Below are 18,464 nucleotides of genomic sequence, written 5' to 3'. Positions count from 1 at the left end.
AGAAAGTAATTTCAAAGTCTTAGATTTGAATAAACCTATAAGGCGATTATATGAATATATAAGAAGACTTGACATCTGTAGAGTGCTATCACTTCTCATGCCCCACCTTTACATTTCTACTGATGGCTCCATGTCCTGAAGTGGTTAGTAAAGATTCAGTCAGTCAATAAACATGACATTTCTACTATGTGCCAGGCACTGTGCTAAACACTGCAAATTCAAATATGACAAAGGACAATACCTATACTTAAGGAACTTGCAATCTAATGGGGAAAGAAAATAGATGAAAAAATGAAAAAGAAGGTGGAGGAAGAGGAAGAGGTACCCAGTAGGGACATGATGGAGAAGTCCAAAGGAGAGTAGCATGGTGGGACATAAAGAAATGATTGGCCTGGGTTCTTTCCTTAATGGAGGCACTGAGGGGAGCTATTTGCTCCTGCCTTCCAATGAGAGCAGTCCCAGGGCATGGAGTACTAATGTGATATGAGTACCAAGGCTGATTTAATCTTGTAGGATCAACATGTGGATGAGGTTCTTTGAGATGTGATGGAAAAGCTGAAAGTGTAGTTTGTATGGAAAACGATTCATAAACTTGGAAGTGGGGAGGGAATTTGATGGCATGCTTTTTGTCTGAAAGGCTACCTCAAATACCCAGCACTGTTAAGTGCTGTTTTGTTTCTCTTTCTATGACTATTCAAGGACAAAGATTTGCTTATCTCCTCTCTTTAGTTGTTTTTCTTTGGACCTAGGAACCCAATTTCTTACACATGGCATACAATCAATAAAAGGGAGCTGAAGCTTGTGCCTAAAATCAAGAAGGGTAGGCCTAAGACTGAGATTAAAAATGTGAAACAAACAAGTCAGATTGGAGAACTCATTGGTTAAATAAGCTTACATCAATTTGGATAATATTATTCTCAGACACTTGTTTGACTTTAGTAAGAATGCTAATGAATTACATCTAAACACAATCATTTAGTATGAGAAATGGAAAAAGATTTTAAAAATCATTTAGTACAATACCACTCATTTTATAAAAAGTTTAGAGTAAGTAAGACCCAGGAAAGGGGAATGATTTAGTCAAGGTTACACAGTTTGAAAGTGGCTCAACCTATATATTCTCTTTCAAAGTCCAGTCCTGTTCATGGTATAATCTGTAAATATTGGCCTTAGATTCAAGAATGTTTGAATCCTGCCTTAAGGATTTTCTATGTGTATAAAAGTGGGTAGATCAATTAGCCTCTTTGATCTTCAGGTTCCTCATATGTAAAATGAAGATAATGATAACCCATACCTCACAAGATTGATATGAAGATCAAATGAGATAACACATGTAAAGTGCTTTGCAAACGCACCTTTAAGTTCTGCATAAATGTTGGATTATTATCATTATTATTATTATTATAATGGCAATATACATTTGCTATTTTTTCCATCTTAAGTAAGTCTGGTTCTTGAATTGGCAGTCATTAAGGGAAATGCAGGTATTTGAAAGAGGGAAACGTTAACGTGAACATATAGTGAAAGATGCCAGCCCCTTTCTAAGACTTATGGTAGTGATACCTGACAAACATACACAGAATGAGGAAGCACAACTGATCAAGTGTGGGAGAACTTACAGGAAGAGTAATACAATGGAAAGAGTGCTCAATCTGAAATCAGAAGTGGACAGAGAAATTTCTGGCTCTGCCACATCATCATCATCATCATCATTATCATCATCATCATCATCATCATCATCACTAGTATTTATATAATGCTACTATGTGTGACCTTAGCCAAGTCATTCTCTTTCCTTGGGTCTCATTTTTCCTCACCAGTACAATGAATGGGTTAGGCTAGATGACCTCCAATGGCTCTTCCAATTCAAAATCTACAATTCTGCAAAAGAGCCACTGAGATAGGTCACAATCTGTTGATGCCTTCCCATGGAAAACCAAAGAGATCAACAATAACCTTCCCCACAGGAAGTTAATGGCCAGGTCAGATATCCTAGCCACTCCTCTTTAGTACAGGTAATAGAACCTCTGAGTTAGAAGACCCCTCAGAGGTCATATACTCCAACTTGTGTCTAAAGCATGACTCCACCTGTTCTAGCCCTATGTGGTAGTGGGTTAACTTCCACAAGAACAACCCTTGAGGGTCTAACCCTGAAGGAAGCTCATAGCATTTGGAGACAGTTTAGGAAATCTTTCCCTTATTTTGAATAGAATCTGCTTCTGATTTTCTCCATAACTCTTAGTTCTCCCTTCTAGGGCCCAACAGAATAAATATATGAAAGCAGCAGCTATATCCTGCCTAAGTCTCCTCTTCACTTTGAGTTAAATATTTCCATTTCTTTCCACTGATCCTATTATAGAATCATCAAAAAAAAAAAAAAAAGTCAATTAAGTCCCTGGATATGTCAGTACTGTTAAACTGCTTATCCAACTTTTAATAATAATAGCCTCTCAATATATAATTAACATGGTGAAGTGGACAGAACATTGTACTTGCAGTCAAGGTTTGTATCTCATCTCCAAAATTTGCTATATATTTTTTCATGGGCCAATCATTTAAACTCATTTAGCCACAGTTATTTTTTTCTCTTTCTATAAAATGGAGATAATGATAACTGCATTGGTTAACTCACAAAATTGCAACAAGAATAAAATTAAATAATATTGAAGTGTTTTGCAAATAAAAATGTCATGCAAATTGAGGATATAGATAGGTATAGGTGAAATTTTTCCGCCTTCAGATCATAATAATAATGGCTAGCATTTACATAGCATTTAAATATTTTCAAAACACCTATATACATGCAACATAGCTGATGCTCACAGCCACCTGCAAAGGTATTTGCTCTTATCCCCATTTTATGAATAAGAAAACTGAGTTTGAGAAAGGCTTAAGTGCCTTGTTCCAGATCACCCAGCTAGTATCTGAGGCAAGATTTGAACTCAACACTCTCAGTCTCCAAATTCATTGTTTTATCTACTATAACAAATTAACTACCCAGACTTAGTCCTTTAATACAATCCTTCCATTTTGCTCTTTTAAAGGAGAATTTGCTAATGTTTTTTGTTTTTGCATCCTTTTCATTTCTGAATGCTTCTCTTCCCCTACCCTACATAAAGAGCCAGCTCTTTTAACAAAGAAAGAAGGGTCATTCATCAAAACTAAGGAACACATCAGCTGATCTTCCTTATGGTCTATCCAAAGTCCCATGGTCCCCTGCTTCTGCATAAGAGGGAAAAAAGCACAATTTTCTCATCTCTTCTCTACAGAAAAGCTTAATAATTATAATTATATTGTATTTTCTTGACTTTTTTGGTTCTTTATTACAGTTACAATGCATATTACTTTCCTAATGCTATATATTTCATTTTGCATTATTTTAAGTTTTCCCATGTTTCCCTAATTTCTTCATATTCATCATGTCTTAGGGAGCATTAATATAATAGATCAACTAGCCTTTTTATAGTGCTTGAAGGTTTGCAGAACACTTTACATATGTTAACGAAGACTTTTAAGCCTCACTAATAGACTGGGAAATAAATATCATCATCTCCATTTTGTTTTGTTTTGGTTTGGTTTTTTTAGGTGAAGACATTGAGGCAGACGGAGGTTAAGTTTCTTGGTGAAGGGCATGCAACTGAAGCAAGATTTGAAGTCAGGTCTTCTTCATTACAAGAACTATTTTCTATCTACTGTGACACCTAACTGCCTTTGCATTCCTTCCCCACAATCTGTTTATTCATTCCTAATTGACAGGAAATGGTTTTGCTTTCCAGTTCTTTGCCATTATAAAAGTCCAGTTATTGTAAAAGCAAGCCCTCCAACATACACAGGAGGGCCTGCTATCACAGGTTCTTTGATCTGCTTTTCTAAAAGGAAAGGAAACTTTTGAGGGGTCAATAATCACTTTAATCAAGCACATGTATCATTCCCTTAGTTCAGGGGTAAAAGTCAGCATCCTAAACTTCAGAGAAAATACAGAGAAACCAAAATCAACAGACAGGGCTTCCAACTGTCTGACAGATCAGCTTACATATAATTGTCTGACCATATATACATAGGTACCAGAAAGATAAGCATCAACTTCTGGGTTTTCAAAGCTGGGGGGCTCCTTAGCAGTTGCCCAGAATCTTGTCTGGACAAACACTTCCAATGAGTAAGCCCCCAAAGTAAAACCATGCCTCAGAGTATTTATACATTTTTCCAAAGCCAGAGGGCATCATAACCCTTGAGAACCAGTGCCTCATTAGAAAATTAACAAAAAGTGTGGGTCTCCCCTAATCAAGATTTTCTGAATGGGCAGGCCCATTAATGAGTGAGGAAGATCTTTAGCTCTCATAAGTACCATTGTTTTTATGAATGCTGAATTAATTAGATAGTTAATAAGAATTTATTAAGTACATTCTATATGCCAGGTGCCACACTAGGCACATAGTATACAAGTACAGAAGCAAACCTGTCCCAAGGAGTTTACATTCTAATTGATACTGGAGGGAGAGAGCACACATAAGGTATTGGTGACCAGGGAGAAATCTTTTATTCTAGGGACATGTAAGGAAATGTATTACCATGTCTCTTTCAAAAGCAATGGTTTCATTTGGTTATTCTTCCCACAGCAAGAAGGAGAAGGGGATATGTACAAAAAAAAAAAATGCTTAGCAGCAGGATAGATGAATGGAGATTTAAATGTCTAGGATACATTACTTGCTGTCTTTGATCTCTATGGAATTTAACAGTAGGTTTCTCTAGATCAAAGATATATAAATTGTAGCCATATTTTCAGCATAATTACAAATTGCTTTCCAGAATGGTTGAACCCATTTAACAATGTCACCAACAGTGTTTTAATGGGCTTCTTTTTCCACTGTCTCACTAATATTGACTATTACTTTCATTTCACTAGAAGTCATGTGAAACCTCAGAATCATTTTGATTTACATATCTCAATATTATTCGAGTCAATATTTCAAAGGGTCATTAATAGTTTACATTTGATGTTGGAGAAGAATTGTTACATAGGAGGCATAATCTAAATTCAAAAGACCTGAATTTTAATCCTTTTTCTGTCTTTATTACCTTAATGCATTACATATTATATTATAAATGTGTAATAATATATGTTCAATATAACATATATATTACATAATGCATATAAAATGCCAAACTTAAGTCATTAAAATGCATTAGTTCCTTATATATTTTGAATATCACTCCCTATCAAATATTTAACCTTTGCAAAAATTCCTGTTCAAAAGCTTTCCTTTTTTTATCCTAGTTACTTTGATTTGGTTAGTGTAAAAACTTTTCAGTGTCTCAATCCATATTTTAAAGATAAGAAAATTGAGGCCAAGAAAGATCAGATCTCATATGTGCAATGTCATGTGGCAGCAAAGACAGGATTCAACCTCAGGACATCTTACAATTCCATAATTTTTTCCTTACTGTGTCTATAGACTCATTCTCAAATGGAAAATCAATTAACATTTGCTTAAATAGAAAATTTTACCCGTCTTTTTCAGTTTATTAATGGGACAAGAAAATAAAGAAATTTTTTAAAAAAGAAAATAAAACACTAAAACACTTTTAAGGTATTTTCCTGCATTGTATTTTGATGATTCTTCAAATGCAATATGTTACATGACACAATTTTGCTAAGCTTCTCATGTGTATCTCATGCTGTTTTAATTGCAAAGCCCTACAATGTCTCTAAACTCTAATGGAAAGACAGAAGACCAGAAAGAGATTAGAGGTTTAGAGTTAGAAGGGAACTTAGAGTCTTCTAGTCTAATCCTACAGATAAGCAGATGTGACTTGTCCAAGGTCAAACAAGTATAAATAAATATGGTGAGATTTGAACTCATGTACACTGAATCCAAATCTAGTACTCTTGCCACTGTATCATGGAAGGAATGCTATAGGAATGGCCTTGAAGAAAGTTAATTAATCTTAAATTGGGTTCAAGAAATTAATTTTTCAAGATCACGATAGAGGAGACAGGGTTATACAAAAGGTACCTGAAAAAGATGTGTTGAAAGGTCAATCAAAATCAAAAGCACAATATGGCAGGCAAGAAAGCTAGTATAATATAATCTTTAGTGGTATAAAGAGAGTCATGGGATCCAGTACTCAGGAGACTATGTTCCTACTCTACTGTGCCTTAGTCAGGCTATGATATAAATATTGTATTTGGTTCTAGGTACCATATTTTAGGAAGGATACTGGCAAACTAGAGGATGCTAAGAAGTGTGGAAATGAACCAAAGAATATGCTCAAGTTCATTTCATGTAAGGACAATTTTAAAAAATCAGATATGTATCCTGGAGAAGACTGGGTTGGAGGAGCATGATAGGTTTTTCCAGTTATCTTAAGGTCTAGTCTATAGAATGGGACTTAAACTAGTTCTGCTTTGCCTCAGGGAATAAGAAGTAATGAATAGATTTCATAGAGGCATACTTAGATTGAGCCAATAAAAAACTTCTGAAAAAGTAGAATGGGTTGCTTCGGGAGGTAATGAATTCCCCTTCGCACAGGTTTGTAAAGTTTTTCTTATGGATCTCATGCTTTTTTTTTTAAATTATGAAGCCCTGAAATGTCTCTAAACTCCAATGGGAGGTTGAAGTAACAGTTCTTACTCTGGTTACCTCAAGGGATTGTGCTGAGAATCAGACAAATAAGGGTACATAAAAGTCCTTATAAAGTCCTAGTCAAATGTAAAGGATTAATATAATTAATAATGAACCTTCAGTCTTTCAATTTACTTATCAGGCACGGGATAGTTTGCCGGAGTCCAACGTGAACATTTGTTGACACAGCTTTGCTGAATGGAACTTCTGCAGTTCACAGTGTTTACATTATCTGAGTCTTTCTACTGCCGTTTGGAATTAAAATCGCTCTACCCTCCCTGGTTTCCCTCAATATCGACTCGGAGGAAATTACAGCCTATAAGGCCAACCCTTAGAAAAATTGTGAAGGGAGTGGTCTGTATTCAGCATCTCCTCTCCATTCCTCCACTCCTCACCTGCCTCCCACCACCGTCAAGTGTATAAGATACAGCTTCATTCATTGTATGCAAAGTATTTTAGTATTAGAATCCAATTAGAATCCTAGAATCTTAGACACATCAAACTTTAGTTTTGAAATGGATTTTTGTTGTTGTTCAAGTCATTTCAGTCATATCTGATTCTCCATGACGGTATTTGGGGTTTTCTTGGCAAACATACTACAGTGGTTTGCCATTTCCTTCTCCAGATCATTTTAAAGATGAGAAAACTGAGGCAATCAGGGTTAAGTGACTGGTCCTGGGTCACATAAATGGTAAATGTCTGAGATGAAGTTCAAATTTGGAAAAATGAGTCTCCCTGGCCCAGCACTCTATCCACTGTATCATCTAGCTCTCTGAACCAGACCACAGAGATCATCTAATCCAACTCCTCTTGGTGCCTCGATGTACCATTGGAAAATTTACTCCTGTTAATTCCATCCATGCTAATAATAGAGAGGATATGGAGCCACTGTGTGATAGCAGAAAGAATGGTGGACTTGGATGCAAAACGATTTAGATTTAAAACTCATATCCCTAATCCTGAAGAAGTTATTTAGCATCTATATGCTCCTACTACCTAGGACTTACTCCTGAGACTAATTTTTATGGTGATTGCTAAAATAGCCTGTTGGATTTCCTCTAGCAGACATCATCACATTTCATTTTTGTGATTCAATCAACTAACTAGTAAGGGAAGTGAATGTGGGAGATTTAGCTTATCTAGTTTTAACCACAGAATATGGTACAGTATTTCATAGTTTCCTTGAAAATAAGATGAACAAATGTAGACCAGGTGACATTTACATAAATATAGATTCCTTGTTGGTCAAATGATGGCAAACAAAATTGGTCATTGATAGGGAAATTTGTTAAAAGATCTCTAGTGGAGTTCCCTAGACATCTATCATAGACCCTGTACTGTTTAATATTTTTCATCAATGTTTCATGTGTAGACATAAACAGTATGCATATCAGATTTTCACAGTTAACACACATTAGTGTGTAGTACTTGATAAATGCTTATTGGCTGACTGACTACTATCAGAGTCTACTGATGGAATAGAAACTTTGATTCAGCATTCTGGTAACCATAGAACATAGTCATGTAACTAAATTGAAAGCACTCAGGAGAGTACAGAGATGGAGAAAGGGACAATGAGGAAGGGGCACTAGAGCAACTTCCCTCCCCAAAGTGGAATATTATTAGATACTTCTCAGACTATGACAATCCACCAACTTCCCATGCTTTGTTCAGGTCTTACATCTCTAAAGCATGATAGAAAAGAAATGATACCAGTTGATCTCTTCATGCAAAGTAATCTTCAGGCCCTAGGAAGAGTATGGAATTTCCAGTGATCTTAAGAAAGGCTGCTCCCAGGACTTTGACGCCTGATTATGCCATCTTCCTGCTGAAACTTCTAGATCTGCCTTCTTTCTATGCAGTAAAACATTTCTGGGATCAAGAAAGCTAAGGTTTTTTAGGGAGGGTTGAGATCAGACTCAGATAGATCTGATTGTTTTCCTACCCTTGAGGACACAGACAAGGGGATGTCAGTTAGGAGACTGGAAGTTTCTAGTCTGAAATGATCTTAGCAGAGCAGATGAGAGATATGAAGGGGTCCAAAATGGAGGAAGGGAAAGAGAAAGAGTTCTCAACAGAAAGAGCTATGGCTAGGGCCTAGATAACATATTAGAAAGCAAAAAGACTAGATCTGAAAAATATTACTTTTTTCCCTCTTGAAATACAATATGTAGGTAACATTTTGGATGATAGGCCCAAGTTCCAAAAATAGTTCAATAGCCTAGAAGGATGAACTGAATCTAATATGATGAAATACACTTAATAGAGATAAATGCAATGTCTTAAACTTGAGTACCAAAAACAGCTGTATAAGTACCAGATGGAAGAATCATGTCTAGATGACAACACAAAAAGGGATTGAAGGGAGAGGGAGGGTGGCTTAATAAACTTCAGATTAAGTGAATTCTAGGTGACATTGAGAGGCATAGTTGTTCTATATTCTGTCGTAGGCAGTCCACATTTGATGTTTTGCATTCTGTTTGGTGTGCCACGTACTACACTTACAAGCTAGAGAACATTCCAAGGATAAAAATCCCTACAATTATGCTCTGGTGGCATAATCCGCATACTATAATGAGGCAATGGAGGAAGATGCTGGTAGAGGGTAGGTAGGTAGGATACAACAAGGACCCGATCTTGCTTGGGCTTTCAAGACTCAGCTCAATTCCACTTTTTCCAATATATCTTCCTTGTTCATCTCCAATTTTTAAAAGTTTATTTTATACTAATTGAGACTTCAAAAATAGTTTTGTGGCACACACATATGCACGCACACATACGCTATAAATACATTGGACTTTGGCATAAAGACTCTAAGCTGGTGCCTAGACATTCTGAAGTTGGCCAGTAGCCCCAAATGCATCAAGGGATCACAGGACTGATGAGCATGTCACATTCTAAATATACCCCTCATTTCCTAAGCAAACACTCAAGGCTCCTGTTCTGGAGGCTGGAGAAAGGCATAATCAAAAGACATCATATTTAAATAGCGGTTAGAATCTAGCCTTTGCCATGTACTAGCTGTGTGATTCCAGGCAAGCCATTTAGTTTTTCTGGTCCTCAATTTCCCCATATGTTTTCTCATATTTCCTCATAAAGTGAAGGAATCAGACATCCTCCAAAATCCTACTTAATTCTGAAATTATATATTATATTTCTATGATCCCTCCAATTTCTAATATTCTGTTATTCCTTTATAATATTTTTTCAATTAAAGGAAATCAGTTTTCTCTTCTCCCACACCCATACCTTTAGAAAATCAAGATAGAATTAATACTGTCAACTATGCAGTCAAAAAAATGAAAACAAATTCCTATACTGGCCACGTGTAAAAGCATTTCTCATTCTTCATTCTAAGCCCATCACCTCTCTGTCAGGAGGTGGATTGCATGCTTCAACATCTGTCCTCTGGAATTATGATTGCTCATTACACTAATCAGAATTCATAAGTTTTTTCAAATTGTTTTTACAATATTGTTATTATAGGAAATTGTTCTGACTCTGCTTATTTCACTCTGTCCCAGCTCATACATATCTTCCTAGACTTCAATGAAACAGTCCCTGTTATAATTTTTATGACCAATATAGTATCCTAATATATTCATAAACCATAACTTGGTCAGCCATTCTACAGTTAATGGTCACTCCCTTAGTTTCCACTTCTTTGGTACCACAATAAGAGGTGGTATAAATATTGTTATATATATGGGTCCTTTCCTTCTTTCTTTAATCTCTTTGGAGTATAAACCTAGAAATGGTATGATTAGGTTAAAGGGCATGCACAGTTTAATAACACTTTTGGACATAATTCCAAATTGCTTTCCATGCCTTCTATTATTTCAAAGACTTCTGTATTCCAAAGACTCTCAAATGAAATTAATTCTCATGAATAAAGAGCATCAGGGAACAGATGTGGTGTAATGTGGGGAAAAACACAGTAAATTTGAAGTCAAAGAAATGAGGCTGGGATCCTGACTCTATGAGTCTATGACTTGTCATATAACCTCTCTGGGACTCAGTTTCCACATATGTAAAATGGGAAAGTTGGACTAGATCACTTGGAAGTTCTTTTCCAGTTCTAAATCTCTGATTCTTAGAGTCTCTGTTTCCTACATTATCTCATGCTCTAGTGTCACTACCAAGTGCTCTCAGAAATCTCTACAGTCCCTTGGATCTCTTCTTTCCTAAAAGACACAATTTCCTTTCATGGAGCAAGAGTGGAAGGATGTTAAGAGGGATTGGCTGGAACCCTTTCTTTGTTTTTTACCTACTAATAACCAAATGAAGAGTGGAAGTGCACTATCCTTGTCCCAATAGAAGGAGCATGAGATTTGAAGTCAAAGGATCATAGAATTCAATCTGGAGGGATCTTTAGAGATCATCTAATCTAGCCCCCTCCTTACTTAAATAATTGACTAACAGTTGACTATTCTGAGTCTCATTTTTCTCACCTGTAAAATGAGTTAGGAATACTTCCACTTCATACGTCATTGATATTCCTTCTCCATTTTTTCAGTTGATTAAGATATTTTTTCTTCACAAATATGCATATAACCCATGCAGCTGTTAGAGAGGTGCCAATATATTTGCCTACATGTAATGATTTGCTATTTAAATATTTGAATTATTTTCCAAGTTGTAGCATTGTAAAATAATGTAAACTTGTAGTTCAAAGGCACTGTGGACTATGTGTCCTACTGCCAACATTTTCCTAATGGGAAGTGCAAAGTACAGAGAATCAGTCAGTCAACAGACATGCATTAAGCACTTATTATATGCTGGGCACTATACTGAGTTCTGAGGATATAAATATAAAAAAAAAAAGATAGTCCCTGCCCTCAATGAGCTTAAAATCTAATGGGGGATGATAACATACAAGAAGAAAGGGTAAAGGGGCAGATGGGGAAAGCATACTATGCAGAGGCATATTGAAAAAAAATCCCAAAGAAGTGCGGTCAAGTGAGGGAAGAGATTCTCTCACCTGGGCTTCCTCCTTTAATGGAGATTTGGGAGCTCATGGTTCCTTTCTCCAGTCATAGGGCCTGAAGGTGATGATGAGGTCGAGTACCAAAGTTTATGGAATCTTGCACTATGATGAAGTTTAAGAGAAGTTAAGTGACTTTCCCAAGGTCACATAGACAATAAGTGGAATGAATGGTCAGGATTTAGAACCAGATCTTCTGACTCCATATTTGGTAGACTTTGAAATGTCACTTTGTACTAGGCATATGCCATAGAGGAGACAGCTTTGGATTTGGAGTCATGTGGTAGGTGAAAGATGACATGACTAAAGAAGTGAAGGTTCAATCTTCTAAGTGTATCAATTTATTAAACAACATATGTCAATTGCCCAACAAACCGGGATCAGACCTCCTCAGCTTAGTCCGGGAGTCCAAACACAGGGAAAGACAAACATATATTATTTGATTAGTTAATTAATCAAATAAATTTATCAATTAATTGATAAATTGACTTTTAATCAATTAATCAAATAAATTAATAAAATTCAATTAATCAATTAATCAAATAAAGCCATTTGATTAAAATTAAAAAATTATAACTTAAGGCAATCTGATTCCTAATTGGAGGAAAGATTAGATATTTACCAAGTTGTGATGGAGAAAGCAAACAAGTGAAATGCCTTGTAATAAGAAAAGGAGGTATCTCACTGCCTTTCAAGTATCTGTGGACAATCAAGGGAACATGGAAAGAATAACTAATTAATCAGCATAGGTTTTCAGATAAAACATATGAGTTGCTTGAAAGGTAGAATTATGAGAAAACACTGTGCATTGATCTTAGGATCTAACCAGGTTTCTGATTAACATAACCTAGGTCCTCAGTAAGGGTCTCTAAGCAGCAGGTAGAGGTGGTCCAGCTTCCCAGTCACACATGCCTATATTCAAACAATACAATAAGATTTTTTTCTAATTCCCACAATTGAATAACATATTTCTTACAAGACAGAATTTGGAGTAGGCCCATAATTGAGTAGAAAAGGAGCTGAGTTAGCTCCAGAATTGAGTCACAAGATGGTCAGTGTGGTTCACTCAACTCCCACAATTAGGACTTGCTGTCCTAATCCCCTCAATTCCTCAGTCAGGAAGGTGTAGTTTCAAATCCTGTCTCAGACACTGGAAGTGTGACCTAGCACAAGTTATTTGAGATTTTTCATCTACAAAATGAGGGAAGTTTGATTCAGGGACCTCTGAAGTCCCTTCGAGCTCTAAATTTTGACCCTATGATGCTAGGCTAGCATAGTAGATAAAAATGCATATTTAAAAAAAAACTGTTTTCAGGGAATAAAAATCATTGAAAGAATTAGAAAACATTTTCACCACATACATTCTTGGTGATAAGAGTTGCAAACCCAAGTGAATAGTGGGAAAAATGAGGAAATGTGTTTCTCTTGGAACTAGAACAAAGTCTATATAATTTCCAGTGTCCGTATCTGTGTTTGAAGACTGTGTTAGCCCCTTCCCTAGAAATGCTGGAAAAGATATAATAGACTTATGATCCTATGAGTGGAATCTCAAGCAAAGTTTTTGGCATGCCCAGACCAAGGTTGACTAACTTTGCCTATGAATTACTTGAATTCCTTTTGGCAGTATCTCCCAGGATATTCATCTCAGAATAGTTTTAACGACCCCTGCCCTTGCTATGTACAAGATTCAAGAACTTGTGAATACCACCATTAGTCTTCAACTCATGTGCCTCCGCTTCTCAGAAGTCCCCTCTAATCAAGTAGAATATGTATCTCTTGGCATAGTCAGCCTATGCTGCAGGTACTCAGTCTTATAAGAAATACAGTCTTGGGAAATTCTCCTAATAAATAACCACTCTCTAAACCCAAGTAGGCAGCTAGGTTGCACAGTGGTTAGAGCACTAGGCCTAGAGTCAAGAAGATATGAACTCAAATCTGGCCTCAGACACTTACTAGCTGTGTGATCCTGGGCAAATCACTTAATCTTGTTTGCCTTAATTCCTTATTTGTAAAATGAGGAGGAGAAGGAAATGACAATCCACTTCAGTGTCTTTGCCAAGAAACCCCCAGATAGTGTCACGAAGTTACACACAGTGGAAATCACTCAACAACAAAAACTCAGGTATCATGGGAATTGCGGACCCTTTCTTCTATATGACCCTACTACAAGTAAGACAGGATTTTTAAAACATTGTGTAAAGTGCTATATGAATGCCAGCTATCATTATCATTAAAAGAGCTAGGCAATTCCCCAAGGACAATCCAGATCATTTTCCTCCTCTTTTTTTTTTTTTTTAAATGTAGGGCTTTCCTCCTTGTCAAGTGGCAGTATGTGCAAGTTACATAAGGAATCTCTCTTCAGTTTGCACCCTGCTCTGGTTCTTCATGATAGTGGCGAACACCTTTGGGGATGATACATGTCATGATCAGAAGAAAAAGGTTATCACTATTCAAACATTTAAGAAATCTCACCTAATTGTGTTGTATGCATGGGAAATGACCCCAAACTTCTCCCTGATTTAAAGGTTCACTTTTTTTAAGCCAACGTGATATGGCTAAAAGTAATGGAATTCTGCAGTCTCCAGAGAATTAAAATTAAGTATTACTCAGTAGGCAAGTGAGAAATGCATGGTAGGTGTGAGTAGGCTGCAATACATATCCAATTTGGAATTAAAAATAAAACAAAAAGATGCAGTTTTTTTTTCTCTTCACCCTCACCTTGGACTTCACACTAAAGTCTCTCCATTTTAGTGAACTTTGATTAAACTGAGTCAGCCAAAAATATTGTTTTTAACTTGGGAAAAGGTCAGGATTTCAAGGTAAGATGGAAAACCAAAGATCAGTTTCAATTATAATTTTATTTTTCTCCCTTCCTGTTTGCTTCGATCTCACTTACTTTGCCTGGGTCCCTGAAAAAGTAAGTGATTTAGGAAACTTGGTGGCAAAGAGCGCATAGGCTCAGGAAGACCTGAGTTCAAATTCTGCCTCAGATGTTTACTAGCTGTGTCATCTTGGCAAGTCACTTAACCTCTCTGTGCCTCAGTTTCTTCATCTATAAAATGAAGGGGTTGGACTCAAAGGCCTCCCAACATTCTTTCTAGCCCTAAGTCTAGAATCCTAAGGCTTACCCAGGATCAATCAGTCAGTATGTGTCAGAGGCAGGATCTGAGCCCAAGTCTACTTGAATGGAGTATGGTTTCCAATCTACTATGCCATGTACTAACCTGGCTTCTGTGTTGTAACTCAGTAGATTGTGATTTTATGTTCATATTTCTTTCCAATATGGATATATGAGTTCCTGGGGTTAATGTATACACACACACACACACACACACACACACACACACACACACACACACACACAAACAAGCAATATCTCCTTTGATAGTCACCCTTCTGGTGATTAACCTCTTGGTGCACTTGTCAGGGCTATTAGATAATAGGGAAAGGAAGGAGAACAGGACAAATGTATTAAGCACCTACTATGTGCCAGGCACTATTGCTAAATACTTTGAAAATGCTATCTCGTTTAGTTCTCAACAACCCTGGGAAATAGGTGCTTTATTATCCCTATTTTGCAGCTGAGTTAACTGAGGCAGAGAGTAAGTGACATGCTCAGGGTAACATAACTAGTAAATGTCCATTAGATTATAAAATCCTTGATGGCAAAGACTGTCTTTTGCCTCTTTTTTGTATCCCCAGCACTTAGTGGCTGGTGCATAGTAGGGGCTTGATAAATGTTTGTTGATTGATTCAAATGTCTGAGGCCAGATTTAAACTCAGGTCTTCCTGACTGCAGGGCCAAAACTCTATTCAGGGTAGCACTTACCTGTTTAATAGACATATAAACTATCACCACACATGCTCAAAGACTTTCTGGCTTGGTAGGTTATACCATGACTTGTTCAATACTGATAATGTGTTTTAGAGCCCAGTGTCCCCATTCTTATCTATACCACATAGGGAAAAACTTGCAATCACCTCCTTTCCAACCCTGTATGGAAACCTTCATCCTTTCAGCGAAGATCTAAATTCAACTCAATTTTACTTCACCAACATCATCTTGCATTTCTTTTGCATATGTTTTACATATTCTTATATATGCATATATGTTGTCTTTCACTATAAAATTCATTTTTCCTGAAGCCACAGATGGCTTCATTTTTGCCTTTGTATCTCCAACAATACGTATATCGTTGTTTCTTGTTGTTAGTGTGTCTATTAAGTCATGTCTGACTCTTCATGATCTCATTTGGGGTTTTCTTGGCAAAGATACTGGGTCTGCCATTTCCTTCTGCAGGTCATTTTGTAGATGATGAAACTGAAGCAAATTGGGTTAGGTGACTTGCATAGGGTCACACAGCTAGTAAGTGTTTGAGGCTGGATTTGAACTCAGTCTTTCTTGACTCCAGGGCTGGCTCTCAATCTTCTGTGCCACCTAACTGCCCAAGTTGTTGCTTAGCGAATGTTTTTGGATTGAATTCAACATTGTTGAACTCTTACACGCAGTAAGAAAGCAATCCAATAAATGAATAGCAATAATCTTCATAGGTTTGAAAATTTAGAGCCAGAAGAGACCTTGGAGCTACCTATAAGCCAGTAATATCCCTTCGCCCTGTGCCCTCTGAGTTCTCCATTAGGGCACAGCTGATCCCAAATTGGGAGGGTGAAAAAGAGGAGCTGAATCTTAGACTGAATCACAGAATCATAGATGTAGAGCTTCATGGGACTTTAGAAGTCTTCTAGTACAACCCTTTTTCATTTTTACAGATGAGATTTACAGGGGCGCAGAGAGGGAAAGTAACTATCTAAGGTCACACAAGTTATAAATGATAGGGGTAAGATTCAAATTTATGTCCCTTGATTCTATGTCTAGAATCCTTTCCTTGGTCCTTTGCTGGCTTGGCTCCATGAAATTCCCTATCTGCCTCCCCCTTCCTCTTTTTTAAATTGTTTGCTTGATCAAAATGCCCTTCTTGCAACGGGGGTGGAAGTTGTCTGTGCTGTTAATGTATGCAAAAAAAAAGTATTGGAATATTTTTAAAACTTTAAATTGGAACCTGAGAAGGACCCTTTCCCTGGGGACACATGACTCATCAGCATACGTTCACTGAACAAAGAAACCAGATCTAGAAGGGGACTTAGAAGCTACCTAGCTGAACCCTTCCATGTTGTAGATGGAGAAACTGAGGAGAAGAAATTGGAGGATAGCTCACAGAAAGGCGGGGGAAGGAAAATATTGGGGAAGAAGCCCTCTCCAGATATATCCCTTGAGAGAATGACTAGATCCTACTTGAAAGCTGGAAGGAAAAAAGAATTTCCTTCCCCAGTCTGTTTTGGAAGGTCTGATGGTTTAGCTTAAAGGAAAGAATTAGATTAAATGAATGTGTGGGTGACAGGTCTCCATTCAAGTGGAGATCCTTGTTCCACCCTAAGATCCACCCCTCCCTCAATCTACTCTGACTCCATCCACTCAATCAGGCCTCTTTGTTTTTACAAGGCATTAGACCGTCAGACATGTAAAACCTTCAACTGCCTTTGCTGTAGACAGGGATCCCAAACAGTAGTGTTCAGGAACATCGGGGAGGCAAGCCTAGATTCCATCCATAGCCCCTTCAGGTCTTTGTGCTCATCATCTTCTCTCCCCCTTTTCTCAGATTCCCTCCTGTCCTCTCCACTTTCCTTTCCTTCTCGCTGACTCTCTCCCTTTTTTTCTTTCTTTCTTCCTTTCTTTCTTTCTTTCTTTCTTTCTTTCTTTCTTTCTTTCTTTCTTTCTTTCTTTCTTTCTTTCTTTCTTTCTTTCTTTCTTTCTCTTTCTTCCTTCCTTCCTTCCTTCCTTCCTTCCTTCCTTCCTTCCTTCCTTCCTTCCTTCCTTCCTTCTTTCCTTCCTTCCTTCCTTCCTTCCTTCCTTCCTTCCTTCCTTCCTTCCTTCCTTCCTTCCTTCCTTCCTTCCTTCCTTTCTTTCTTTCTTTCTTTTTTTCTTTCTTTCTTTCTTTCTTTCTTTCTTTCTTTCTTTCTTTCTTTCTTTCTTTCTTTCTTTCTTTCTTTCTTTCTTTCACACACACACACACACACACACTGACATCCCTCTGTATTTTAAAAACTAATTATTTCTTTTCCTCTTTCTTCCTTTCTTCTTCTCTCTCTCTCACTATTTTTTTCTCTTCCTCTGCCCTACTCTAATATATAAATGCTTCTCCTTTTCTTTCTTTCCCTCTTTCTACTTCTGGATGCTCTCTCTCTCTCTCTCTCTTTCTCTCTCTCTCTTTCTGTCTCTGTCTCTCACTCTCTCTCCCCCTTCCTTCATCCTTCCTTTTCTCTGTTTCTGTTTCTCTCTAATCCTCTCTCCATTTGCCCTCTGCCTTCCTCCATACACATTCTTTCTTTCTTACTTACTTTTTCTCTTAAATATGACTCATTCCAACCCACACATTCAGAGGAATCTTTTATTACCCACCACTGTCTGTTTCCTGTTTAACCCCAAGGAAGGCATTTCAGCCCTCTTCAGCTCATCACCAAACTGGGAAGCAGATTAGTCTTGAATCAAATATCCAGTCAAGGAAGAAGAATGAAAATGAACCAGGAGGCAGTGGGGACTAGGAAAAGAGAATGAAGGGCATAGGAGAAAATAAAGGCAAAGGAGGAGAGGAGGGCAAGGAAAGAACTGAAAGGAGAATGGAGGGAAAGGGGGAAGTTCTATCCACTGAATCTAGGTAGATGCTTTGCCTGCAATCATGGTGGAGACACTAGTAGGGTAGTCTGCTAGAGCTATTTCTTGGCTCAGTGACAACAGCCAATGTCATTTTTATAGCATTTTATGGTCTGTGAATCACTTAACTTCTATTATTGTGTCTGAT

This window comes from Notamacropus eugenii, chromosome 4 (assembly GCF_028372415.1).
Source record: "Notamacropus eugenii isolate mMacEug1 chromosome 4, mMacEug1.pri_v2, whole genome shotgun sequence".
Classification (NCBI taxonomy): Eukaryota; Metazoa; Chordata; class Mammalia; order Diprotodontia; family Macropodidae; genus Notamacropus; species Notamacropus eugenii.
Note: the sequence above shows the minus strand (reverse complement) of the source record.